The sequence below is a fragment of the Rhinolophus sinicus genome, linkage group LG10 (genome assembly GCF_036562045.2).
Source record: "Rhinolophus sinicus isolate RSC01 linkage group LG10, ASM3656204v1, whole genome shotgun sequence".
NCBI lineage: Eukaryota > Metazoa > Chordata > Mammalia > Chiroptera > Rhinolophidae > Rhinolophus > Rhinolophus sinicus.
In genome coordinates, this window is record NC_133759.1 from 96,561,497 (window position 1) to 96,589,069 (window position 27,573).

At 45.1% G+C, this 27,573-nt stretch overlaps 2 long non-coding RNA genes across 2 annotated transcripts in view; both read left to right on the forward strand.

Annotated features, from left to right (window-relative positions):
• LOC141567302 (uncharacterized) overlaps positions 1 to 27,573 on the forward strand; it is a 52,705-nt gene that overhangs the window by 2,790 nt on the left and 22,342 nt on the right. The window lies entirely within an intron of this gene.
• On the forward strand, positions 10,045 to 11,723 carry LOC109451676 (uncharacterized). Its single transcript, XR_002138008.2, has 2 exons — positions 10,045 to 10,263; positions 10,449 to 11,723. It is a non-coding gene; the product is annotated as an uncharacterized LOC109451676 (long non-coding RNA).

The window sequence follows — 27,573 nt, forward strand, 5'->3', positions numbered from 1 at the left end:
ACATTGTTTATTTGCAGTTAGCGCTTTCGTTTAGTGTATTTTTTTATATGGTGTGAGACATATCTGATTATACGTTTTTATTCTATAGGTGCTGGGTTTTCCCACTGCTATTTTTTTAAAAAAAGCTTTTAGCTTCAGGATAGTTTTAGATTTATAGAAGCGTTGCACAGATAGTACAAAGAGCTCCTGTAGCCCCCTCTCAGTGGCTGTTTGATTTGAAAGGGTATCGTTGCATGGTCCTAAATCTCCACATTTACAAAGATGTTTTTCTAGAATCGCACTTTTATTCTATTGACGTGTTTGCTATTTCTGCCCCCCGTCACATGTTTAATGAATATTATTTCTACAGAGTTCACAGTTTTCGATAGGGAACCTGAGATCTCACAGGGCTTTTAAGAGGTCCCATCCAGACTTCAGGCAAGTAAAGCATTGTTAACCTTGTTTGTGGATGTGGCTGCTGCTGAGGTGACCGGCCAGGAAGAAACACCTGTATCTCCCTAGTCCATATGGAAAGGGGTCAGCATCGGTGACCTGCCTCTTATGCAGAATGCCCTAGTCTCTGAGCACAAGCCTGGGACACAATGGCAAGGATGAGGCTCTGGAGTGGGGCTTCTCCTCCACAGCACTGTTGACATTTGGGGCTCACTAATTCTTTGCTGTGGGGACTGTCCTTTGCATTGTAAGATGTTTAGCAGCATCCCTGGCCTCTGCCTACTAGATGCCACTAGCATGCCTACTCACGACAATCAAAATTATCTGCAGACATTGCAAATGTCTCTTGGGTCATCCCCCCTCCCCACCTGAGACCTTCCCCCCCCACCCCTGGAGTGAAGCTGCCTGAGCTTATCCCTGGGTCCACTGTTTAGTAGCTGTGTATCTCCATTTCCTCCTGTGTAAAATGCAAATAATAAGGGTGCCCGTCTCCCAGGATGGCTCTGTTAAAGAAGAACATTCAACTGAGTAAATCTGAAGACTGAACTGGCTTTATTAAACAAGTCATGAATCCAGCAGCATCCTATGTAGTAACGAGAAGGGTGCTTCCGTTGAACACAATGGAAGGTCTTTATAGGCAGAAGGATGTGGGAGGGGAATTATTAGCACAAGGAAAGAAAGGCTTATTTTTAGGCCACTCCATTTTATTTTGGGGAGACTGGCAGGGGCTTTCTCAAGCAGATTCCCTTACACGTATAGATCAGGAAATTCCAGACTGATTGGTTTAAAATTCCACTCTAGGGAAAGGCTGAAACTGCAGTTAGGTTAGTTATTAGGTTTTGGTTTGGTGATATGGCTCAGCAAAAATGACCCCATTTTGGCCTGTTGTAACAGTCCTGAAGACCAAACGAGCAAATATACATGAAGTACTCAGAACAGACCCTGGACAGACCTCGCTCAATGTTAGCTATCACTATTATTTAAAAGATTCTTTATATTTGAGCTCACTTCTAATAAACACACAGATTTCCCTTTTTCTTACTACCTCTATATCTTCCACAGAGCAAATTGTGTTTAAATCATAACAATACTCATCACAAAATTACATGTACTGCAATGGAACTCTATTTTCGGTGCTCTATAACTGTTAATTAATCAGCTCCCATGATAAACCCATCTGAGCTGAGTGAGAATTTTCTTTGCTGCTACAGAGGAGCAATTCCAGTTAGTTAGCAGAACGTTAAGTGACAATCCAGCTCTGTGAAGCTGCAGAAAGGCCCAGACATGATTTTCAAAGCAAAACAGTAATGACAGTGAGAAGACAGAAATCTGGGATAAGGAGAAGACTGAGCATTTACTGGGTTCATTCACTTGATGGCTTTGGGGACACTGCATTCATTTAACGTGGAAACACACCATCATCTTGCAGTTCAGGGGGCGGGAGGGTAGGATAGAAGACTTGTCTTCCAGCAATTAATGTTACTTAGTCGCCTAGAAAATTTTTTTCCCTTTGGTAAAACCACAGTGTTTGCTATTAAGCTTGTTTGAGATTCCCTCTCGTGGCGATGATGATTTTTAATGAGAAGATTATTAAATGTATAAGAAGATGTGGCTGACATGGGAGGTGTGGGCTGTCTTCATCTTTCTCCAAATGGCTCACTTCCTCCAGTGAAACCAGGACTTGGTCTGAAGAGGAGAGGAGAAGGCCCTGGCCTGAGCTGGAGGGGCTGAAGGCTGGGTGGGGCTCACTGGTTTGATGACCTCGGTGAGGCTTGGTTCGTTCACTTAGCCAGTGCAGCTGGATGGTTGGGAGCCTGGGTTCTGGAGTTGGAATGATTAGGTTGAAATCCCAGTTCCTTTCTTTACTGGTTGTGTGGCCGTGGGGTAGTCACTTAACCTTTCTCATCTATAAAGTGATGTTGCTGATAGTACTGACCTCATAGTTTTGTTGTGACATTTAAGTGAGCTAATTCATAGAGTGCAGTGGCTGGTACATAGTAAGTACTTAGTACATCTTAACTGTTCTGATCATTGTTATAATTATTATATACGTGAGTGTCCTCCATGAGCCAGGCAGTGTGCTAAGGGTGGGGAATACATTCAGGTCAACTATGACATTTCATGTCTCCAAAGGGAAATATACCCTGGAAATGAGAGTGTTTTGACAAGTAAGCATCACAAGGCTGTAGAAGTGGGGAGGAGTTAGAGAATCCTCCGAGACTGGTTCCTTAGTGACCACAAAGGGCGTGGACCCCAGATGTGGGCAGAGCCTGTACACAGAGGGAAGGACAATCAAGGCCATGGACACAGGGGTATGGAGTTTAGAATCCCCCTCTGTCCCCCTGCCCCCCCTCTCGCCCCTCCCTCCTGCATCAAATAGGAAACAATTACCATGTTTGAAGTGGACAGACGGGATAACAGAGAGAAAAGTATGGCCCACGTCTGGTGAGTGAATCCAGCCATCACAGTTTCTGCAGACTTTGAACATATTTTGTGTTAGGCTCTGTCTGAATCCTGGCCAACTGGCCTCCAGAGCCTAGAGGTGCTGGGTGCCTGGTTGCAAGAACTCGCCTCATGGTTATAAGGGGATTTTGTTTTACACAAAGGGTTAGTTAAGTTCAACACTGAAGATAACCCTGCTGTTCCTTACTGGCAAAGATTTGTTCACCCTGTTTATTTAATATTGCTGTGTCTGCTCCAGCTTTCCTCCTAAGGCTATGTGCAGAGATCTAAATGAGATAATTATGCATACTATTTAAAATTAAAAAAGAAATAAAGTGCTGTGTAAGGGCCTTTTTTTTTTTATAGTGAGCATATAAAGCAATTTGGGTGTATCTCCTTTACCTTTTGTAAACTAGAAGTGAATGGAAGACCAGGATTAATTTAGCTTTGAAAGGATTTTAGATTTGCAAAGTTATACTAGATTAGTAGCTTTCCTAAAAGCCTCGCATACCGAAAACATACTCCTTTATTCTAACTCAATATAGTAAGAGCAAAGTGTCACAATAATAATTTTTTGGGGGACAAAATGATATTTATAACAACTTTTGGGTTGGTTTTTATTTTTCCGTTAAATAGTGGGAAAAATACATAAAAGAGAAGGGGATGGATTCTTGGAAATAGAAACGGGTAGCTTCCCTATCATAAGGCACCAACACCAAGTCAGGTGTGGAATTTCTTTTCTTTTCTTTTTTTAAAGTTTATTGGGGTGACAATTGTTAGTAAAGTTACATAGATTTCAGGTGTACAATTCTGCATTACATCATCTATAAATCACGTGAGTTCACCATCCAGAGTCAGTTCTCCTTCCATCACCATATATTTGATCCCCTTTATCCTCATCTACCGGGATTTCTTTTCAAAGGACAAATTTTACCTTTACCTAGCAGAGTGACACGATAGAATTCTTTCTTGAGCGAGAACTCAGCTTTTAATTGATTTGACGTAATGTGAGTTTTCCCGGACTCTGCACTGGGGAAACGATGCTAGACAGAACGGTAGTGTTGATAAATGTAAGTGATCAGTGCGTAAAAGAACCTTTGTATTATTCTTTTGTTTTCATGGTTTCTGACTATTAGTCTCATGAAGTTTACAAAATGGCTCATAGCACCGAATTTGTCCTGGCAAATAGGATGCAATTACTTTGCTAAGTTGCTCTGTCCTGTTCTCTATTCTGGCTGAGAAATGGTTCTGTGTGTGCAGTTTTTGAAGTTCATCCTGACCTGGCTGCTTCAGCAGCACGGCAGAAAACTAGGACCTCATTGCAGATGCAGACTCTGAGGAACGAGGTGGGGGTGGGGGTGGAGGGGTGGGGGTGGGGGGTGGGGGATGGGGGGGTGGTTGGAGGGACTGGGTAACCTGGAGCAGGTGGGGATTAGAGGTAGGAGGTGGACCCGATGGATGAAGTGGCCTGCCATTCAGGTCCTCGCGGCCTTTGATGTCCCCACCCGAGCACTGTGGTACTGTTCAGAGAACTTATAAGGAAGTTATATGGTGATCCTGAGAAGCAGCATGTGGCATCGCTCAGAGGGTGGGAGAGTGGGGACCAAAGAGGACCCTTCAGAGGTGCTGAGGGAAGGACTTGCTAATCACAGGAAAAGCATAGAATTTGTTTTCACAGAACAATTACTCAAGAAACATTTTCTAAACCTCTACCACGTGCAAGGTGCTGTTGTGGGGAGTGGGTAAAGAGGTTGAAAATATCATAGCTGCCTTTGAGAATGTCACAGTCTCACAAGACTTGCACTGATGGATTCAAGGACCCTCAGGATCAAGTGTTACCCTGATGGTCAGATAATTGATACTTGGGACTCTTTCTTGCCTTCTCCCAGCAGAATATTTAAAATAGTGCAGTCAGGATCACTTTGTTTCCTCTGTCTTCTGTCAAGGTCAGCAACAAATTCCTAAGCGAGACTGATGCCAACTGGCCCTTGGCTGCCTGGGCCTGCCTCCCCTCTCTCTGCACCATCCCTGGTCTTCTCATTGGCCTCTGTCAGTCCCCACTGGTGTGGCCAGTCACATCCTATCTCAGAGTGTTTGAACATTCTGTTTCCTCTGCCTGACTCCCTTTTCCCGCTGCTCACCACTCCAGACCACAGCCTATTTATCCTTCAGGATTTCGCCTTCAGTGCCTCTTCCCCCTAACCAGCCGTGCTTCGCAGGATCGTGTGCTTTTTCATTGGTAGCACTTCTCACCATTGAGCTTACTTGTTTGGTGTGATTATCAATGAGCTCTCGGTCTCTCCTGTTGTTTGGTGATCTCAGTGAGGCCGCGGGCAAGGGCTGTGTTTGTCTTGTTCCCTGCTGTGTCCCCAGCATTTATTCCAGGGCCTGACACATAGCAGGTGCTCTGTGAGTGAATGAATGAATGAATGAATGGATGGATGGGTAGATGGATGGATGGATGGATGGATGGATGGATGATGTGGACGGAGAGATTCCACGGGGTTGATGCAGTTCTCCTTTCAAAGCATCTTCTACCAGGGCACTCGGGATGTTGTACTAACCACCCTATTTGCTTACCCTCACACGCCCGTATGCTTCTAGAGGGCAGGGAGTAGGTCATAATCATCTTTCCATCTCCAGAGTCTGACTCCCAAGCAAACTCCATGAAGGTCTGTGGGATGAAGAATGAACAGAGGGGGACTTACCTGGGTTTTAAAGCATGCTGGAGGATGAGGGTGAAATAAAAGTGCATTGAAGCGTCTAAAATAGCAGTAAGACTTGGGATTGCAAAATAAGATTAGGGTTAAAAAAAAGCAAAAAAAAAAAGCTGAAAACCTGAATTAGAAAAATACCCGATAGTCACCAGACCCAACTTGACAGGATGTGCTCACACTACAGATGGGAGGGGCTAGGGTGGGGAGGGTGCTTGGAATTTCCCCAGTTGAGCTTAAATGTCTTGAATATGCCTGTCTTACAGCGTGCTGTTCACCCCTGGAGTTTTGTCCATTCAACAAATGTTTATCAAGCAGTATTCCATAAATTTCCAATGTTGGGAATAAAATTAAAGAATAGGAAAATTTGCTCTTGGGCGGGGAGGGAGAGGGTAAAAAAAATCTTACATGTGTAAAGCACAGATGTACATCTAGGACATAAACAGATATGTAGTATACTTATGGGATTAAATTTTCATTGTGGGGGTGATTAGGAAAATATGTCTAAAAAGTCTCTTTCAGAGGACGATAATGACAAAAAGGTTGAGAGCTGACCTACTCTTTGCCAGGCACCGTCTGGTCAAAGAGCTTTCATTTTTGTGAGGTGAATAGGCAGTAAGTAAGGAACCACCACTCTGAAAGAATAAGAAATTCTATGAAGTAAAGCAAGGCAAGGGGACAGAGTGCATGGGGGTAAGTGTGGGCACGTCAGTGGTTGTTTTAAGAAGCGGGTCAGGTGACTGATGAGGTGACACTTGAGAAGAGTCTCGAAGAAGTGAGGGGCGAATATTTGGGGGAAGAGCATTTCAGGAAGAGACAATAGTATGCTGGAATTGGTATAGCAAGACCACTCGGGCAGGAGTGGATGAGTGAGGGAAGGATGATGGTTGGGAATGAGCCTGGAGACAGGGAAGGGGCCAGTCACATGGGTCTTGTTGACCACGCTAAGGGGGTTGGATTTCACTCTGAGTGTGATGGAAGCTTTATTCAGGTAAGGGACATAACCTGATGTACCTTTTGATAAAAGCCCTCTGGCTGCTGTTTGGAGGGTGGACTGTAAAGGCAGGAGTGGAATCTGGGGATCAACAAGGAGGGTCTTGCTGGGATGGGTCTGGATGGGAAGTGGTGGTGGTTTAAGTGAGGCGGAGAGAGTAGGCTCCCTTGTTCCCTTGTGCTGTGAAGGTAGAGCTCACAGGACTTGCAGAGGGATTGAATGGAGGGTATGAAAGACGGAAGAGTCCAATATGCCAAGGTTTCAGTCTGGGACGCTGGGCTGCAAAGATTGCGAGGACGGTGTGGGAGGAGCAGGCATTCCCAGGGGCCAACCCTCGCTGAGGTCTTCCTCCAATCAGCTGCTGACCCCTGCTGTCTTGTTGACACCAGGCTTCGCGTACATTACGCGTTATCATCTACAGTTACTTACTTTTCATCTGTGTGCTTTGCCACCTTGTCTAGTCTTTACCTTCATTTAGGGAAGAAACCATTATTTTTTAACTTCTCCAAGAGGCAGGCAAGGGGGCAGAGTTGTTAGTTGTATGTGCTAGGGTGCGTGTTTTAACTTCCCTGCCTTCATCCTCCCCTCCTCCTTTATCCCCCCTTCTTAATTTAACTAATCAAATTTAATATTTTTTGTTTGTTTGTTTTTTGTCAAGTGGAGATGGCCACAGTATCTGCTTCCTGTGGCTTTGTGAGAGTGAGGTGAGAGCGACATGGAAAGTGCCTTGTTTGGGTCTGACAGGCACTTGGCATTTGGTGATTTTTATGTTGTGTGTCTCCGCCTCTGCCTCTCCCCATCAGATTTCTGTGTTGCTGGCTCTCATATCTCAGGGTGTAAGTTGGAGCTCTTTGGAGTAAGTGTGTCACTTTTTCCCCCTCCTTGTCTTGGTTTTGCTTCACATAAAACAGGGAAGCAAGACTTACCGAGGAGATGAGACAGTGGAGAACCTCAAATGTGAGCATTTCCATTTACATTACATTGAGTTGAGGCTGATGGAGAAGCCATTACGTGCCACCTGAGGGAAATGAGTACCTACCTAATGGATCATTTTGATTAAGAGGAATTGAGGCTGTAGCATAAGCAATATGAGCCGTTTAAATAGTAACCACCAAATCATGTGGATCCAATCAGAATACAAGATGCCTGGAGCTTTGGCTTAGGGCCATGGATGAACAGAGCATGAAGCCTGGCGTGGGACACGAGTGGAAGGTATGGGTGCAGCACAGCGACAGGTAGAAACAGATGTAAGTTTAAGGAGAGGTGAAAATAACATGGCTGTCCCTTTCCCTCTGCACTTGTGGCAAACTTTGTTAATCTATTACATCACTTTCCTGATTCTGATATAAAACTAACATTTATCGAGTGTTTACTGCATGCCAGGCACTGTTCTACAAACATCTTCTCGCTTACTCCCAATAACTCAGTGAGGTATGTCTACTAGTACCTTTATAGTGCAGACGAGGACACAGTCTCGGTGAGGTCAGTAGCTTGTGCAGGCAGCCAAACTCCAGAGCCTGTTCCCTGACCACTCTGCCTTACTGCCTCTTGCTATGCCCAGGTGCAGCCTGGTAAATTCATTCCTGCCTGCTTCATTAAGATTGTGGGATTCAGGTTCAGTTTGCAGTTGACGCCCATTTGTTCATTCATTCATTTATTTGTTTACTAATTAAACATTACTTTTGTGCCTCTGCCATGTGCCAGGGACAGTGTTAGGTGCTCAGGATTCAATAGTGAATAAGATACAATCCCGGCTCGGGGTGACACAGCAGAAGCATCACGTCTTGTCTGGCACTCTGGGTAAGAAGACTCAGCATTTGTATGGTTTGTTATTGCTGGACTAAGTTACTGCTGCCTTCCCTCTATTGAACCAGAAGGTATCCCAATTGATGATGGAAACCAGCAACAATCTGAAAAGTGCTTCATAATGCCTCAGCGTGCACCCTGGATCAGAACCTGGTCCCCCTGCAACCTTTTAATGACTTGACTGACTTAGCTATTTGATCTTGGGCCTCAATTAGAACTCGTGGTCAAACAATGCTTTCTCATGCATTAGTTCACTTTGCTCCTTCTAATACCCGACCGGAAGGAGGAGGTCTCTGGTGTGCAGAGAGGTTATGTGACCTGCCTAGTTCTCTTAGCTGGTGGGAGACAAGCTGGCACTAGATCCCAGTTCTGACTTCTAGTTCTTTGTTTCTATTATCTCATCATGCTGGCGTCTTCATGACTTTAGGCTTTCAGTTTCCCCATCTATAAAATAAGGAAATTAAAACACATGGTCTCTAAAAGTTTCTTTCTTCTCTCCCTCCCTCCCTCCCTCCCTCCCTCCCTCCCTTCCTCCTCCTTCTCTCCATCCATCTTCCTTCCCTTCCTTCCTTCTTTCCAATCACTGGAGTGCCTGTCATGATCCAGACATTATGCTAGAAACTGGAAATAATGTTGTAGAACACACACACACACACACACACACACACACACACACACAGACAGACCCCAAGAAAGTTAAAAGATAACCCATAAAATGGGAGGAAATATTTGAAAATGATTAGGTTGGTGCAAAAGTCATTGCAGTTTAAAGGGTTAAAAAAAAGTGCAAAAACTGCAATTACTTTTGCACCAACCTAATATATATATATCTATGGGGATAGTATCTAGACGTATAAACAACTCTAACAACTTAATAAAAAAGACAAACAACCCAATTAAGAAATTGGCAAACGACACGAATGGACATTTCTCCAGAGAAGACATACAAATGGCCAGTAAGCACATGAAGAGATGCTCAACATCATTAACCATCAGGGAGATGCAAATCAGAACCACAACAAGACTCTCGCTGATACAGTACTGCAGGTGTCAGCATGGCAGGACTCATCTGGACGCCTACAATTTCAGGGATCTTCTGGCACGTTGCTCTGTCCTGCCCTTGGGGGGCGGGGGGCTGCCCTCATCTGCATGGTCCATGGTGGCTCCCCCATCCTGTTTACAGTCCAAGCAGTGAGAAGCAGTGAAGGGGGCGTGGAAGGCTTACCACTTCCACTCACTTCCTGCACTCAGTCATGTGAGCTTAGGAAATGATGTCATGTACCAGGTGTCCATGTGCTCAGATTAAATTTTGGGGGTTCTATTACTATAGGAGCGGCAGACAGATGTTGGGCGAATAGTTAGCAGTGTCTACCATAGATGGCCTCTCTGAGGAAGTGACATTGAAGGTGAGAACCGAAGGATGAGCTGGTGTTAGAGAGGGAGGGGTTTTCCAGGCAAGGGAGATAGCATGTGCAAGGGCCATGAGGCAGGAAGGACCAGCTCTAATGTTTAATGATTCGTGATGCACGTGTGTACCGGGCACATCCCTCCAGGTGCTCAGGGCTCCTGAGTGCCAGGACTAGACCCCATACTGGGAAGCAGCTGCTGTGGGTTCACCTGGCTTTTCTGTTGTATCTTCCAGGGCTGGGATGGGCCTGGACGGCGAGGAGGGAGCATTGTGCTGACTCTGGAAGGCCTCTGTGTATCCTCAGCTTTGAGAACTGAATTCCATGGGTTGTGTCAACGTCAGACCTGTGAAATTCAGTTCTTCAGCTGGGATATCTATGTCATCGTGGACTCCAGGGACACTGGAGAGAGAGCAGCTCCAAGGTCGGCTGAAGAACTTGGAAGACTGGAGGCAGAAGGGCGAAGGAGGTGGGGTTCATGGGAAAAGCACTCATTTAGTTGTAAGAAGATTTGACTCTTTGCTGAGCAGCGTTCCAACTAGCTAAATGAATGCTCTTGGCAAGTCATTCTTGCTGCTGCTACAACCAGTTTACATTTATTGATTACTTACTGCAACCCAGGTACTGTACTAAATGCTTTCCATGCTGTTATAGGAGACTCTTGGGAAAAATCACTGTAATGAAGCTGAGACACCCGGCACTGCCATGTGGTGATTTTCCTCCTCTTCATGGGATCAGACGGAATTAATGGAATGTGACAACTATTCTTTAGCATAGACTACTGAGGTTACTGGTTCCTTTTTAAGATGAGAAACATGGGTACGTCCCTCTTATGGTCCCCCTTACCCTTTGTTTGAATCTCGACTTTCTTGCCTTCTATAAATATATCAGCGCTACCTCATGTCTTTGTATTCCAAACAAGGCAAAACGAGGTTGTAATTCCACTCTACCACAATGCACCCCCGTTTCTCCCAGTGCAAAGAGATCCCAAGGTTGTGAAGCCCCCTCCATTAGCTGGCATGATCAGCTGTGTGTTGTGGGTCACGCCCTTCTGTTGTCCTCCTCTGTCACCAGGTGAGCTGGGTCTGCTCTGAGCCTGGGGCTTGCTACGATGATGACAATTTCCGCCTTTAGGCACAGGGCTGGGGCTGTGTAAGTACCACCTGGACTTCATTAGGCTTTAGATTCAATGGGGAAGAAGGACTGTGCTTCACCTCTTTAAGTTCATCCCTGTCTCTTGGTGCCCTGAAATGTTTGTCTCATTGTAGTCTACAGAAGGAAAGTGTGGCCTGGCTCAGAGAGGGAGGCTGGCACAAGGTTGGAGACCCTACAGCATGCGATTCTCTCTCGTCTCAGGGACATGTTTATTGAGCACCTACTTTGTGCCAGACATTGTGCTCGTGGTATTTCGTGCACTATCACAGTGACTCTCGCGCCAAACCTCGTCTGGGAAATGAGGACAGATTAACAAAAAGATGTCCTGGAAAGCTCTGTAACTATGTTCTTTGGATGCAGAGGAGTGCTTGGTCCTTCCGAAAGCCATCTGGCAGGGGTGTGGGATGTGGGTGTGCTCTCTGGGCTGTGCTGTTCATAGCAAGGCCTCCTCCACCCCTCTTACTCTGCTGACTTCCGCCCTTTGCTGACTAGACCCTTAGCCAGTGTGACTCATTCTAGAACCAGAACACCGGTGAACCTCAATGGAGACCAGACATCAGTGTTATTAGTCCTAGACCACGAAAGAAAATTCAGAATTTATACCAGAGGCTCCAGTGTTCTGGGTCAGGCCATCTGTACTGACTTACACCCAGAACTCTGATTTACTACAAAGGCTCATCCTCGATGCAGGTGAACCCTTCCTGATGCAGACCTGATAAATGAAATATGGAACACACACACACACACCCACATTCACTCACTCACTCACTCACTCACTCTCTTAAAAAAAAAAAAAAATAACCTGGTGGATCTGTGAGGAGTAGGAAAAATCCACAATATAAAAGAATGGTTCATTTCCTAAGAGGATTTGTTAAGTGTTAAGATTCCACTAAGTAATACATTTTCCGAGGATTTTTGAGGTTCTGTTTGCGTTATCAAAACTTATTTCCTGTAAGTGGAAGCAGGTTACAAAGTAGTTTGGATTATACGATTCCACTGATATGAAATTACAAAAGTAAATGGGATTGTGGGCATTGAAGGATGTCCGTCACTTTACTAGCAGGGATTGTCTCTAGGGTGGTGGGAATTGAGATACATTTTCCTTTCTTTGTATTTTTCTCTATTGTTTGATTCTTATGCTGAACATATTTACTTGAAACAATAAAGTTATTGAAGGAAATTTCGCACACAATTGTGATGAATTTAGATAGCGCTAGTGCTGGGCCTTGGTTAGGGTTATGTTGCAGAGTATGTCATGGAAGAGACGAGGGAGGCACAGGGAGATATATAGAGGGATTTGTTCTTGCAAGAGAAGTGTGTGTGTGTGTGTGTGTGTGTGTGTCCACTGGGTAGTGGGTGGTAAGGTAGCAGGTGATTTTTCCCCCCTCTCTCCCTTGGTTAGGCTTTTCAGCCCAAATAAGGGGGTGGGTGGGGGGGAAAGAACCTCAGAGTATATGCTACTTTCCAAGAATTCATCCATTGTGTGAACCAGTGGTTTCAAAGTGTGTTTCCTGGATGAGCAACAGCAGGTACCCACTGGGAACTTGTTAGAGCTGTGAATTCTCAGCCTCCACTCAAGACCTACTGCATAGACATTGGGGCCCAGCCATTTCTGTTTCCACAAGCCCTTCGGCTGACTACGGGGCACTGCAGTTTTAGAATTGCTGTTGTCAATCAAGGGACATCCCCACCCCACCAAACTGAAGTGCCGCTGATGCTGACATGACAGTCGCCGGCCCACTCCCACGACCGCATGTGCAGGCATTCTATAAAACTTCCCTCTGATCAGTCGATGAGTAACAGGGCCCTGAAATCCCAAGATCCTTACCAATGATCATTACCAGTGACTAGTACCTCGCTAAGTTTTTAAAGTACATAGAGTCACTTAAAGAGGTTGCTAATGAGGACGATTCCTGGGTCATTTCCAGGGCCCTGCCACTTAACCATCACCCCTAAGGGCTCCTGTCAAGGATTTTTTAGGACAATTTAAGCGATGGTTTTACGCTTTTTCAGACTCCTCCCGCCCCCCGTGTCCTCTTACATTTCTTCTTTCCTTCTCATCCTTTCCCTTCCGGTTGTGATTGATGGGGCCTCAGAAGAAGATTCATCATCCTTTCGGCTCTGCGCTTGGGAGAGAGCAGCTCAGATGCTCCTGGAGAGGTGCCTTGGGAGTGGTGATGATGATAATGATGATGATGGAAGTATTGATTTGCCCTCCTCAGATAATGGGACCGTCCTGATTTATCAGCTCACAGTGATGGGACACGGTGGGAGGTTGTTACGAGGCTGCTGAGAGTCAGTGATTTAGGGACACCGTGGCTTCCTAAGTCCTCCTAGCTGTCAAACCTTTGTTAAGGTGAGGATTCTTGTGTTATGGTTCTCTATGAAACAGAACCAGTAGGATTATACATATTTACACACACGCGTGCGCACACACACGCACACACACACATATTGATTTATTATAAGGTATTGGCTTATGTGATTACGGAGTTCCACTGGGCAAGTCACAAGATCCACAGGCTGAATCGGCTAGCTGGAGACCCAGAGGAGCTGGGTGTAGTTCTAGTCTAAATCTGAAGGCCTGAGAACCAGGAGAACCCAGGTGTAGTTTTAGTCCACGGGCCAGCAGGCCCAAGACCCAGAAAGATCTGAGGTTTCGAGTCCAAAAGCAGGGAAAACTCAATGTCCCAGCTCACCCATCAGGCAGGAGGAGTTCCCTTTTCCCCGCAGGTGGTCCACTGTTTTGTTCTGTTCACGCCTTCGACTGATTGGATCAGGCCCACCCACATTAGAGAGGGAACTCTGTTTTATTCGGTCTATTGATTTAAATGTTGAACTCATCTAAAAATGTCTTCACAGTCACACCCAAAAATAATGTTTGACCAACTATCTGGGCACCTTGTGACCCAGTCAGGTCAACTCTTAAAACCAACCCTCACAATTACTTTTTCATATTTTTTCACATCTAGACTCTTTTTTTTTTTTTGATAGTATTTCAGAGAGGCAGCTCAGAGATTGGGTGTCTGGGTGGCAGAGAATGAGGAAAAATGCTCTGGGGTGGGGGTGAGCAGCGAACCAGGCATCCCGCCCAATTCCTCGTTGCTCTTCACAGCACTAACTGTCTGGGAAGCTGTTTTTAAGGCCAAGTCCTGCTCCTCTCTCTCGGGGCAGTTCTTCCAAGTAGAAAAGCTAACTGGTTATTCCTGGGGAAGTGCAGACAATAGAATTATAACTTTCCTAGATGAGGTATTTACAATGCTCCAGGTGTCTAGTAAATAAGGAATGATATTATCTTCGTTTTCTAGATGAGAAAACCCAAGCTCAGGGAGATTGTGTACCTTGCCTGAGTTTCATGCACTGTTCAGTGTCACAGCCAGGATGTTACTCAAGGCTGTCCCATCAGAGCCTGTGTCCTTTTCACTCAGATTTGCACTGGGCTTTACAGTTTACAAAGCATTTTAACACACGTCATTGTATTTGCTAAACAAAGCATCCCCCAGTGAAGTAGATGGTATGACCATCATTTCAGAGATGGGAAATGGAGCTTTCTAAGGGTTATGCAACTTGTCTGTCCTGTGTCATATAGCTAGTAACTGGTAATGCTGAACTTCAAACCCAAAATCTTTATAATAAAAAATTCATGGGAATGCATTAGAAGGAAGGAAAGAAAAAAAAAAATCCCCTGCCTCAGTTTCTCCAGTGTGACTGAAAATAGAAAAATAGACATTGAGGCCCACTTTCTCTGACTGATTCCTCTGCCTATGAGTAAGCAGGAGTGAGTGCTTATATGCAACCAAATCCACCTTCTGGGGATTAGTCATACTTTATATTATCATTACATTGTTGGCAGCTTTTAAGAAACCATAATGTTTTTTGCTCTGGGTACTACAATGCTACTAAGACTGGTTAGAGTCCATTGGTCTCTGGGTAACAAATGTATTTTCTTGTTTTAAAACGAACTTATTTTTCTTCTATAAGTGAAATGAGTTTACTGCAAAGAAATTGGAAAATCCAGAAACATAAAAGAGACAAAAATTCAAATTATCAAAAAATTTTTATTATACAATGGTTATGTATTTTATTTCCTTGGAAAATTCAGAAAAATTAGAGGAGGAAAACATTATCCATAAGCTCATAGATTACCATTGCTTTTTCATTTTCGCTTTTTAAAAAAATGTAATTGGGATTATCTTTTAAATGTAGTGTGTGTGTGTGTGTGTGTGTGTGTGTGTGTGTGTGTGTTTATTTAACATTTTCTCATAAGCATTCCCCATGTCCTTACATGGCCTTTTTCATGCATTTTAAATGGCGGCGTATACAGCTCACCGAGTGATGTGCTTTGCTGGCATGATCATTCCCCTTTTATTGGACATTTAGAACCTGGATCACTTGACTCTAAATCCAGTGTCCCCCCACACCCCCCGCTCCCCATCTGTCTCTATGTCCTTTTAGCCTTCTGTGTACGTTGATTCAGGCATTATTTGTGATAGCTTTAGGAGTGTTTAAAAAAAAGCCTAATAGTTTCTTATTCATTAGTACATAATGACTTTAGTGCTCAGGATTTACTATGTGCCAAGCTCTATTTCAAAGCTGAACAGATTTTCATTAAAGCCACAACCTCTCACAACAATAGGAGATGCTGTTATCAGTCTCATTATACAGATGAGACCACAGGGGCACAGAGAGGTTAAGCTAAGTGTCAGAATGCATTCGTTTGTATCGAGCAAAACATTCAGCTTATGGAGACATGTAAATAGGCATTTGTTTTTTTTCTCATCCACTTTGAATATGGGCATCCATTAGCATTCGTTTGGAGGCTCAGGGACATCGAGACTTGAGTCACTGCAGTTCTCTTCTCCCATGCCTCTTGGTTTTCCAGTGGCTGTGACAGCTCTAGACATCACGTCCAAATTCAGGGCAGGAAGAGAATGAAACCGATGGTGCTGATTGCCCAGTTCTGCTTCTTTTATCGGGAAAGCAGCTTCTTCTCACAAACCCTTCCTCCCCTCAGCAGAATTCCACTCATAGATTACTGTTTTATATGACCACTGCCAACTGCAGAAGTGGCTGGGAAACTTTTCCAACCTTTGGAGTGGAAGTTGACTAGAAGAGAGGGATTTGGTAATGACTGTTGGGTCATCCACCTAACAGTGGCCATCACAAGATACTTGCCAAGGTCAAGTGTTGGTCTTTTATTTGACTCAACCGGCCTATTTCATATAGGGGCTAACACCCATCAGCTGGGAATTGCTGTTTCTCACATCTCTGGCCTACACTCGAAGTGGCCCAGAGCCTGCCAAACCTCATCTTTCACTGAATATAACACCATCTAACACATGCTAACATTTTTTCATCAATATTAGCGTCACCGCAAAGTGCTGTTACAATAGAAGTGGTTTCATACATTATTTATCTGCAACGAGTCCACCAAGTCATTCTTTTTCTGGAGAGCTCTTTCCTTGGCATTTATAAGCTGAGTAACAAGTCTGCAGCTCACTGCGTTTGTACCTCAGGCTGTGGCAGAGGGAGAGGAGGACTTGTGAGTTGTTTGGGCTGAAACAAGTTGCTGCATCTCTTCTCTCTGCCCTGAGCACATTAATTAAGTGCCTGGTTGCAGGTGAGTGGAACGAGGGGCTGCACAGTGGAAATTCTGAAAATGATGGCTCTACCCCACTTCATGGAACTATGGCTTTATCCAATTAGTAGGAGCTCAAAAAGGATCCGTCACTTATTAGCACCTTTCAAGTGTGGTTATTTCTAGAGCAGAAACCTAAAGTAGCATAGGAGTGTTTTGTTCAGGACTGGGGTGAGGTAAGGGAAGTACCGAGGATGCAAAATTTAAGGAGGTGTTCACTCATGGTCGTGAAACTCTGGCATGGCCCTGTTTTTGTTTTGCCCTAACTAGTTGGAATATTTAAAAATTGGAATAATTATTCAACAAAGACTTTTCGATCACTTGTATGTGTTGGGCACAATTCAAGTCACTGGGGATACAGTAATGAATAAAATTGCCATTACTGCCTTCATGGTACTGGCATTCTGGTAAAGGCGAGATTTCATATAAAAGTCTGGATTTCTAGCTTCTTGAAGCAGCAGAAGAACTGGCAACTCTGGGCCGGCTTTTCTTCACAACAGCCATCCCTTGGATCTGGGGAGCCATTGCCTCCAATTTTAATAATTAACACGTTGCGTATGGCGGGGTTTAAATCCCTCGTGAAGATTCTCGTGATCCGTACGCAACGTGTTAAAAAAAAATTTTATTGGGGGACAGTGTGTTTCTCCAGGGCCCATCAGCTCCAAGTCGTTGTCCTTCAATCTAGTTGTAAAGAGCACAGCTCAGCTCCAAGTCCAGTGGCCATTTTCATTCTTAGTTGCAGGGGGCACAGCCCACCATCCCATGTGGGAATTGAACCGGCGAGCTTGTTGTTGAGAGCTCACGCTCTAACCAACTGAGCCATCCGGCCTCCCCTCCAGAAACTCAGCGGCAGCTCGTTGTCTTCAATCTAGTTGTGGAGGGTGCAGCTTACTAGCCCATGTGGGAATCGAACCAGCAACCCTGTTGTCAAGAGCTCATGCTCCAATCAACTGCGTCATCTGGCCGCCCTGCCTCCATTTTTAGGTGAGCTATGTAGTTTGTTACACTGCCAATCACTCCATTTGTCTCATTTGCTCCTCAGGGGATCTCTATGGAATGGATACTCTATTAGTATCATTATCATTATTATTGTTATTACTACCATTTTTCAGATGAAGAAACTGAGCATCAAATAAGTAAAGTGCTGGCCTGAGGTCTTCTAGCTATAGAAGATGGAGTGGGATATGAACCCAGTTTTATGCGACTTCAGAAATTGAGATTTATGTCACTGTGCAGAGCTGTGATTCAGGTGGCAGGAACACAGAAATATCACCAAGCAAAAACATTCAACTGGGAGAATGAGTAAATACCCCAACCTCACCATGTTCTCTCTACTTCTTCCCATTGATCGCCTGGCAGTGCCAAACCCAACTGGAAGTCAGGGCCAGGAGCCCATTGACACATCCCTATGGGTTCTGGGGACACAAAGCAGAGTGGAGAAGAATGGAGATTGCCTCAGGAGGAGCAAATGAAGGCAAGCCAAAGCCAAGGGCATTTCAGGGGACAGGTAGTGATGATGGATAGGGGAAGCCGTTACGATAACGGTGAATTCAAGGTCCGGCCCTAATGGGGCTGCGCTAGCATCTCCGCTTCCTCCTCACTCTGTCTCCCAGGCATCCATGTTCAGCCACCTCTTCTACCAGACAAATCGTTAATTCCGTATCAGAGATTCCTCAAGAATGTAACATGGGGCTTGACACCTTTTCTTGATGAGTTTCCAAGTGGACAAAAGGCTGAACTATGCAGGGTAATACTTCCAGTTTTTTCAGAAGAGTGACAGCACACATTAAACCCTATGTATAGAAAGTTATATCTTAAAACATCCTAGACAGGTCTGTCTGTTTTTCCTTTTTAACTGAAGTGTCATTGACATATAATATTATATTTGTTTCAGGTTTTCAACATCATGATTCAATATTTGTATGCATGGCAAAATGATCACCACAATCAGTCTAGTTACCATTTGTCACCATAGAAAGTTACAAAACATTTTTTTTCCTTGTGATGAGAACTTTTGAGATTTACTCTCTCAGCAACTTTCAAATATGCAGTACGATATTATTGACTATAGTCACCATGCTGTACATCCCCATGACTTCTTTATTTTAAAACTAGAAGTTTGTTTCTCTTGATCCTCTTCCCCTATTTTGCACACCTCCACACTCCTTCTGACAACCGCCAATCTGTTTTTAGTATCTGTGAGTTTTGTTTTGTGTTTTAGATTCCATATATAAGTGAAATCATATGGCATTTGTCTTTCCCTGTTTGACTTATTTCACTTAGCAAAATACCCTTGAGGCCCATTCATGTGTTGCAAATGTGAAGATTTCATTTTTTTTTTAAATGACTGAGTGGTATTCCATTGTATTCATGTACAATATCTTCTTTATCCAATCATCCATTGATGTTTAAGTTGTTAGGTTGTTTCCACATCTTGACTATTATAAATAATGCTGCAATGAACATAGGGGTGTGTATATCTTTTCAAATTAGTGTTTTTATTTTCTTCAGATAAATGCCCAGAAGAGGGATTACTGAATCCTATGGTGCATTTATTCCAAACATTTTGAGGAACCTCCATACTGTGTTTCCATAGTGGCTGCACCACTTTACATTCCCACTAACAGTGCACAAGGGTTCCTTTTTCTCTACATCCTCGCCAACACTTGTCAGTCCTTATCTTTGATACTAGCCATTCTGACTAGTGTGTGGTGATATCTCATTGTAGTTTTGATGAATTGTGACGTTGAGCATGTTTTCATGAGCCTGTTGCCCATCTGTATGTCTTCTCTGGAAAAATGTCTATTCAGATTGTCTGCCCAATCCAATTTTTCAATTGGATTGCTTGTATTTTGTTATTGAGATGCAAGAGTTCTTTATATATTTTAATTACTAACCCCTTATTGAAAATATGATTTCCACATATTTTCTCCCATTCAGTAGGTTGACTTTTCATTTTATTGATGGTTTCCTTCGCTGTGCAAAAGCTTTTTTGTTTAATGTAGTCCCACGTATTTATTTGTGCCCTGGCCTGTGGAGTCAGATTCAAGAAATCATTGCTAAGACCAATGCCAAGGAGCTTACCACCTAGGTTTTCTTCTAGGATTTTTATGGTTTGGGTTCTTACATTCAAGTTTTTAACCCATTTTGAGTTCATTTTAAGGGTGTGGAATGCATTTCTGACTAATAGGATCTGAGGAGTCTGCTGTGGATGTTTGGACAATAGGTTCTTCTTGCTGCTAAAAAGAGTCACCTGGGAAGAAATAGTTCGCGCTTCTTTCACTGGACATTATCCTAGCGGCTTGTGACGCCTAGAACTGTGACAGCCAGGTAATAATGTATAGGAAGCCAGGTCTCATGCTGAGGATGGGAGAGTGCAAAGATGCTTTGGGATGCCATAATTCACTGAAGCACTGAATGAAGCAACCCAAGTCCTAGCCCACCTCTGGTCTTCTGTGAGACCATGCATTTATTGTCTGGTTCTTCTCCAGTAATAGCTCATTATGGACAAGGCCCCTCATTCAAGTTCTTCTAGGTTGTAAAAGGGAGGAGCAGAAGTTACACTTGAGCCGGTGGCTGAAGTTGCCTTTAGCTTGAAATAGCCTGCGTACCACAGAGGCACATCTTGGGGTGACTCGTTCTGAACCCTCACACAGCCAAAGTGTTTTTGAATGGAATTGGCATGCAAGCTGAGACCTCTAAGCAGCCAGTGGTCTTCAGGCTCTGCCTATGACCTCCTTCTAAGGGAGCAGCCCATGCTTCTATTGTGTGGTTCAACCTTTTACCAGTTACCACAGACTGGATACGGACCCAAGCGCTGCCAATCTGCAGGCTGCTTTGAAGAGACTTATCCAAACGGGAACAAACTTGCTTACTCTGATTCTCTCTTTTGGGAATATAAACTGGAAAAAAAAAGAGCAAATCAGGTAGTTGGTGGCAGGCCCAGAAGCTGAAATGTTCATGGAGAGAGGCCATGCTACTGGAGAGGATAAGAGGAAGCATAAGGAACATAAGAAAACAGAACCAAGAATGAGGAAGCAAGAAGCTATGAGGTAAAGAAAATCAACAAGGGGAGAGGGAATAAGGAATTGGTGGTGGCAGCGGAAATAGCGGGAGAAGAGGCAGAGAATGCTGAGGTAAGTGTCACACTGCTGCTAAGGGACTGACCATCTCTTGTCCTCTGGGCAGAGATTCAGTCTCATTGTCATTTCTACTCTTCTCAAGAGGCCTCAGCAGCCCTGGGTCCAGTCAGATTGAAGTCCGGTCATGATTGAAGGTCATGATTGAAGGTCTTCTTTTTCTTACGTCCACAACAAACACCGCCCATTACTTGAGGTAGCCCTAGGGTCTCTTTGTTCCTTGTAACCTAACACATCTACTTAAGGTTCCTTGTCTAGTTCTGGGAGCCCTATTGGCAAACCCGAGCACGTCCCAAGGAGAGAGACGAGGAAGGTAAAGAAGCCTGGTAACTGTCCCACAGAAGGCGTTTTCAAAGAAATGAGGAGGGTTTATCTAAAGCTGAGGTTCTCAAGTATGATCTCCAAGCAGCAGCAGTGGCAGTGACCACTTAAAGGTGTACATTTCTGGGCCCACCCCCGACCGACTAAATCTGAAACTGTGGGGGTGGGGCCCGGCACTGGTGGTGTAGCAAGCTCCCCACATCTGCTGCATGCTAACGTCTGAGAGCCACTGGTGTAGAGAAGACCCAGAGACCCTGAGAGCGACAGTAGAACGAGAGCTAGACAAAACTGGGGAGACAGATTTCAGGGCAAGAGCAGGGAGACTTTGCAAACAGTTAAGAGTGGTTTGAGAAGGGTTTGGGCCTGGTGGATAAGGAACTGCTTGTCCCGGTTGGTGGGTATTGTAGAGGGTTGTGAAGTCCACGGAGAGAGAGGACAGCCTGAAAGGGGAAGTGTGAATTAGGAAGGCTCTGTAAATCAGGAACAATGATTGAGGACTGGCATCCCAGGTCCCTTGTTGCCATGGTGACAGTGGGGCTAGGGGTGGTAACAAGCTAGTTGTGTGTATAGGAGCCTCAAGTGGGGCTTCTCGCTGTTTGAAGCAGATCTATTAATACCATCCTGGTCTCGAAACAAATCCTAACATCCAGGACCAGGATCCCACTGTGGGATTTGCTTGTATCCCTATCTCTGGATTCTAGCCTGTCATTAAACTGTCTCACGCCAAGTCAGAGATTCCAATATGGGGTCAAACAGGTGGAGGCAATTTGATCACTCACCCAAGCCTCTTGGGGCAGGAAACTGCATCTAGAATAATGAACACTAATGTCAAACCGACATATTGGGGTTAGTAGGTAAGAGTGTTGGCTGTGGAGTCAGAAGGCCAGGTATGTAATTGTGTGACCTTGAGCAAGTTAATTCTCTCTGCCTTATTTATTTATTTATTTATTTATTTATCTATCTATCTATTTATCTATTTATTTATTTATTGTCTCTTACAATGAGGCTCATGCTAGTTGCTATCTTATAGGATTGTTTTAGGACTGAGATAATAGTACTGTGCCCAGGCCATGGTAAGCACTCAATATATTTAACTATTATCATTGTATCTCATCAAACTGCTAAGGTGCCTATGAGAACGGTGGGGTAGATTTTATCAACCCCATTTTACAGTTCCAGGAACTGAGTCCGAGGACGGTTAAGACCCAGACCCGCATCACGCTGCTTCTGTATTTGTGGTGGAATGGAGTTAGGACTTTTCCTGACTTCAAGTGGCCAAGAACAAAGGACAGATTCAGTATGTGAGTTCTGGAAAGAGACAAAGAATTTATTTTTTGAAAAAGCACTATATGCATGTGAAAAAAATTCTACCAAAAAAGCCGTGTGGTGAGAAATAATTTTTCCTGTCTCCTTAACCTGGTCTCCCGGTCCCTTTCTAGATTCTGGGCCTCCTTCAGGAGCTGTTTCATGTGTGTACAAGCCTAGTGTATGGAGATGCCTGGGCACTGCTTTGCAGGCCCCGTGCTGCTCCTGCCCCCTGCTCCAGGCCTGTGTGTGTGTGTGTGTGTGTGTGTGTGTGTGTGTGTGTACGTATGTGGACGGCGGGCAGGGCTGACTATGCGGACAGAAGTGGTGGTTTGGGATCTAAGCTTGCCCTGGGAGAGAGGCCAGTAGGTCATAGGTGGCACCAATGACTGACAGGGCTGGGTGGCCACCTTTTGTCTCCCTCTGGGCTGGGGGCCCTGGTGTTCTTGACTTTTCAGGCTTTTGAGGAAGGCACAGGAAGGTGACATGGTGGTATGAATGCTGGCCCACTTCCCCTCACTCTGAGTCTGGCTTTTATCTCTTTCTTAAGGTGCTACCATTCTCCCTGCTCATCCCTGTCTGCCTGGGCAATGCTGATGGGGAACCCTGGGCCACCAGCTGCTAGATGGTCAGGCCTAGGGCACAGGACAGGGGTGGGATACAGATGATGGAGGCTCAGGTCACAGACCCAGGGTCGCCATCTCCTTGGCTCTACCTCTTTCTCCTGGGGCCTCTGCTCACCCAGCTTCTGGGGGAAATGTCAGACTCATTCAACTTTAGTAACCCTGCCCTTTTCCCAACTTAGAGGAACAATCGTCGTGTTTATTTTATTATTATTATTATTACTATTAGTTTTAACTTCTAGAAGCCATTCTCTGACAAATGCAGAATGGCCTTGGCTACCTGCCATTTTGGTCAGGAGCCAAGGGATGGGGCCAGCTGAGAATGCAGGTCCTTTCTGGGGTCTACTGGGGCCAGTAGGGAAAGGCTGCTGAGACGATGCCACCCCCTGCCAAAGCCAGTTTCCACAAGCGTTTAGGTATCAGGGCAGACTTCCATGCTTTCTGGTTGCTGGTTCTCGCCAGCCGCAGCCTCCAGCTTCCCCTTTTCCTTGCCTGGAGTTTAGGAGGGTTCTGGATGAAGGCCTTGGTGTGTTGCCTCTCTGAGCCTCCCTCAGCAGGGGCCTGCCTCTCTGATACCGGGAACTATTTAAAAACATTCCTCAGTCAGCTCCTCGCGGGCCTATGCTGGCTCAAGTATGTCCAGTCATGGGGAACTCACCACTTCCTGAATCTCTCCATTTCATTCTTAGATGGTTCTAGAGAGAAGAGCAGAACTGGAATTTGTGGCAAGGCTGTTTGAATAGATAGCTACTGTGCTCTTAACCTCAAATTCCTCTTTCACTTAAAAGTCCTGTGGGCTCTTGCTCTCAGGGTCTCTAGGTTTTTGAACATTTCTTTTAGGGCCAGGTTTCCAGTAGCCCATGTAGAACTTGGGTGGACTGGGCCCATTGTTAGTGGGAAGGAGTGTAAGTGTAGGAGAAATCCACCCATCCATCACAAGAGAGAATCAGGTAGGGGTGGACAAAGCGACTTCCAAGGTCCTGTCCTTATGCATTTGGGCTCCACGTTCTCTTATTCTATGAAGAAGCCAGAGTCTGCGGATTTTATCCTCAGAGCAAGGAAAACAAGTTGGTGAAGTTACAGTGTCCTGGGATGAGCCCAGCAGTTTTCTTCCCTTTCTCACTTTGTGTCTCTCCTTCCCCCCACAGTTTCCTGCCTGGGGCGGGTATAGCCAGCAGCCAGAGCTCCTGAGCCCTGTTATTTAAAATTCAGCTGTCACCATGGCAACCTGCATCCTGCTCCATTTCAACCAGAGATACAAAGAAGCAGTGAAAGGGAAAGTTTAATAAGATTTTTTTCATGAATCTTACTGACAGCGTCCATCTTTTTGGGAAATAGAAATGTTCCATTTTAGTGGCATTATCAAAACACCATTCATTTTATGCCCTTTGGCTTCTGGAGTGTCAATGTCACTGCTGGCTTTCTAGAGCTTCCAACGTCACCCCTTCTCTATCTTCAGAATGGGTGAGGGGTCTTACCTGGCATTTGGGCTTTTTGAATGGGTTTGGGGTTGGGCTAACTCTAAAGCGTGTCCATGGCTTTATTCTCCCTTCCATTTTCCAGGCATCATATCAGAGTAACCTCAGAGTATTCCAAGCTGGGAGAGTCCTTCAAGGTCGCTTACTCTCCAGTGCCATTTTTGTTTCCCCCCACATTCTGAAAATGCTTTCTTGATTGCTCTCTGGGGTGCTTGGCCTCTCATCGTGTCGATCCATGTGAGTTAGGTAGATCCCAGAATTTTCCTTGACCCCAGCGACTGGCTCATGGATGAGCTTGGGGCCCAAAGGTACCAGTAGGGCAGTCCTGGGAATTTTGTCTGATCCTGCTGAGAGAAAGCCCCTCTATTTTTCTGCTGTGGGGATGAAAGCTTGGAGCTGCTATACACAAGGAACCTGCAAGGGGACCGACACAGTAGGAAGCAGAGCTGAAGGATGGAGAAGAGAAACCAGGCTCGGATGACACTGCGTACTATCCAGGATTGAGTTAATCATGAATCCATGGCTTTTCAGTTTCATATCTATATCTATACATCTATTTACCTATCTGTATGTCTACCTCTATCTATGCATCTCTCTCTCTTTCTTCATATATATATATATATATATATATATATATATATATATATATATATTATACACTCCCTTTTTTCCCTTCAGGCTGTTTAAGCTGGCCCTGAAAACAAGTGACTTGGATGGTACATAATCCAAATCTTATTTTACAAACGGGACAAAGGAGAGTTCGTGCAGGGAGGCACCACCCAAGGCCACACAGAGAGACAGCCCCAAAAGTCAGGTCTCCTGATGTCCTCACAGCCTGACAACCTGCTTCTCCTTGCCCTCAGGCAGATTTTCCTCTGGAAGCTGACTGTCAAAAAGTGTGATTATGGTAAAGACACCCACCCAGCTGTTCCACCCCAACGGCCCTGGTGCGCATTTGGAGTGATATTCAAGGGAGGTCTCCCTTGAAGATTTTTGTGCCTTTTACAGGCTAGGAGGGATGGCAAGACACAGCCAAAAATGCACTGATCACACAGTCAGTGCTTCATAGCCCTGAAGCCCCAAGAGGCAGTTTACCTGCTGTCTCTCCCTTGAGATGAGATTTGTTTTTCTAATTCTCTAAACAGATGTGATTCAGTCATTCAGCCAACACTGCTTATTTTATTCATTCCATTGAAAAGGATTAATTGAAGACCTCTTATGTGCCCTCAGTTATAACTGTATTAGGGACACAGATTCAGGAGTCAGCGAGGCAGCCTCAGTGCCTTGTTCTCGTGGAACTTACACTTTATCGTGGGCATGAAAACGACCAGAGAAACGTAGAATTAGGGACTGTGCAAGTCTTATGACGGGATCATGAGAGCAAATGATGAGGGCCCATCTTGTCTGCTGAGGTGAGGTAAGCTCTGAGCAGAAGGAGCAGGAGTTAGCGGAGGAAAGGGTGGGGACATTGGGCACAGCCTGTGCTAAGTGAGGGGGCAGGACTTTGAATTCATTGGTGCCAGTGTTTGTTGGGGCACCATATGCCAATGTTCTCCTCTTTGGCTGTTTTAGATTCTTCTGTTCCTGGCCCCGTCAGATTCTTGGAGCCCTATCAGTCCTCCAAGTCCCTGAGCCAGTTACAGAATTTATTTTCAACCCAGGATCCTTGGGGCTCTAGCCTCACCTCTCTGCAGGTTCAAATCTAGTGCGGGCTAATGTCTAGGTGGTCGCATTTTTGTGTGTGAGGTTAAAAAATTTCCCATCATAACCAGCCTGCCTTTCTAGAGAAGGATGCAGTTTGCCTCTCTATTCCTCCCTCCCTCAGGAGTCTCTTCTCTCTCCATTTCTCTTTCATTTTTGTCTGCAGATGGATGGATGCAGTAAAGTTTTCTGCCACTAGGGGGCAGGAGCACCAAGGCAAAGGACTAGGGCCCGGGAAGAAGGCAAATGAAGCCCGCAGGTAGCACGCAGATGACAGTCCGTCAGGGTTTGTGCTGAAGTGTGGGACAAGTCAAATTCCCAAGCCCACGCTCTGTGTATCTCAATTCGGATACACCAGGTGTACTAACAGTGATGATTTCGTTCTGCACACTGCTGATGGCTACAGATGCTGGTGCCAGAAGAGAACTTGTAAAAGGGGTTTTGAAAAAAAGGGTGGGGGGCGGGGATTTTGGTGGGGGAGGCTCCTATTTCCTGTAAAACAAAGGAATGGGGTCCTGGATTAGAATTTAACCTTTAAGAATCCTTTAAAATGTACATAGGAGACAGAGTGCCCCATCCTGGTTCCCAGCTTGCTATGTGACCTTGCTCAAGAGCTGTAACCCCTCTGGGCCTTTTCAAAAGGATGAAAGATGCGAAAAGTCCCTTCTGATTCTAAGAATCCAAGTAGTGAAGATAGTTGAGACTGGAGAACGGTCTCCTTTGATACCTACTAGTGTGATTTCTATTTTTGGGGGCTCTTTCATATGAGGGAGTTTTGTTTTCCTGACTCATACCTCCTTTCATTTTAGCAGATGAATATATTCAACACAAAGGAATGAAGAGCTATGGGTGGTTTAGGCAAGTGGTGAGAAGAGATACTCTTGGCTCTTTCAAATTCCACCATGACAGTCAGAATCCTCTTTGCCTCTGATGGGATGAGACATTCGGATCTGATACGGGAGACTGATGGGGTCGATATATGCGAGAAGCAAATCTCTCCCTGAAACTCTGTAAACCCTCCATTATCCTGGAATCTGGAGCCTTATTGAACTAGCTCATGAGGCTGCCAGCTGGAGAATAGCATGGAGCAGGGCTCCCCTGGGAATGAGCATGATCTCTAAGACCCCTTTCTCCCTTGTCTTTCTAGAATTAGAAGATTTATGGCCAGTCTTCTTCTAAGAGGGGCCCCCATGGGACTGGGTCCCTAAGGATCCATGTTTCTCTCTCCACTCCCCCTGCTGCCTCAGGCAGGGGGGAGATGGTGGGTGGGGCTCTCCCTCCATGTACTCTGCGTGAAACATCCCTGAGACCAAAAACCCTGAAACAAACCCAAACAAGCAACCACAAAAACCCTGTCTAAAAACCTCTTTCTCTGGCAGTCTCAGTTTCTCGGATGCACATTCCCAGACAACTGAGTCC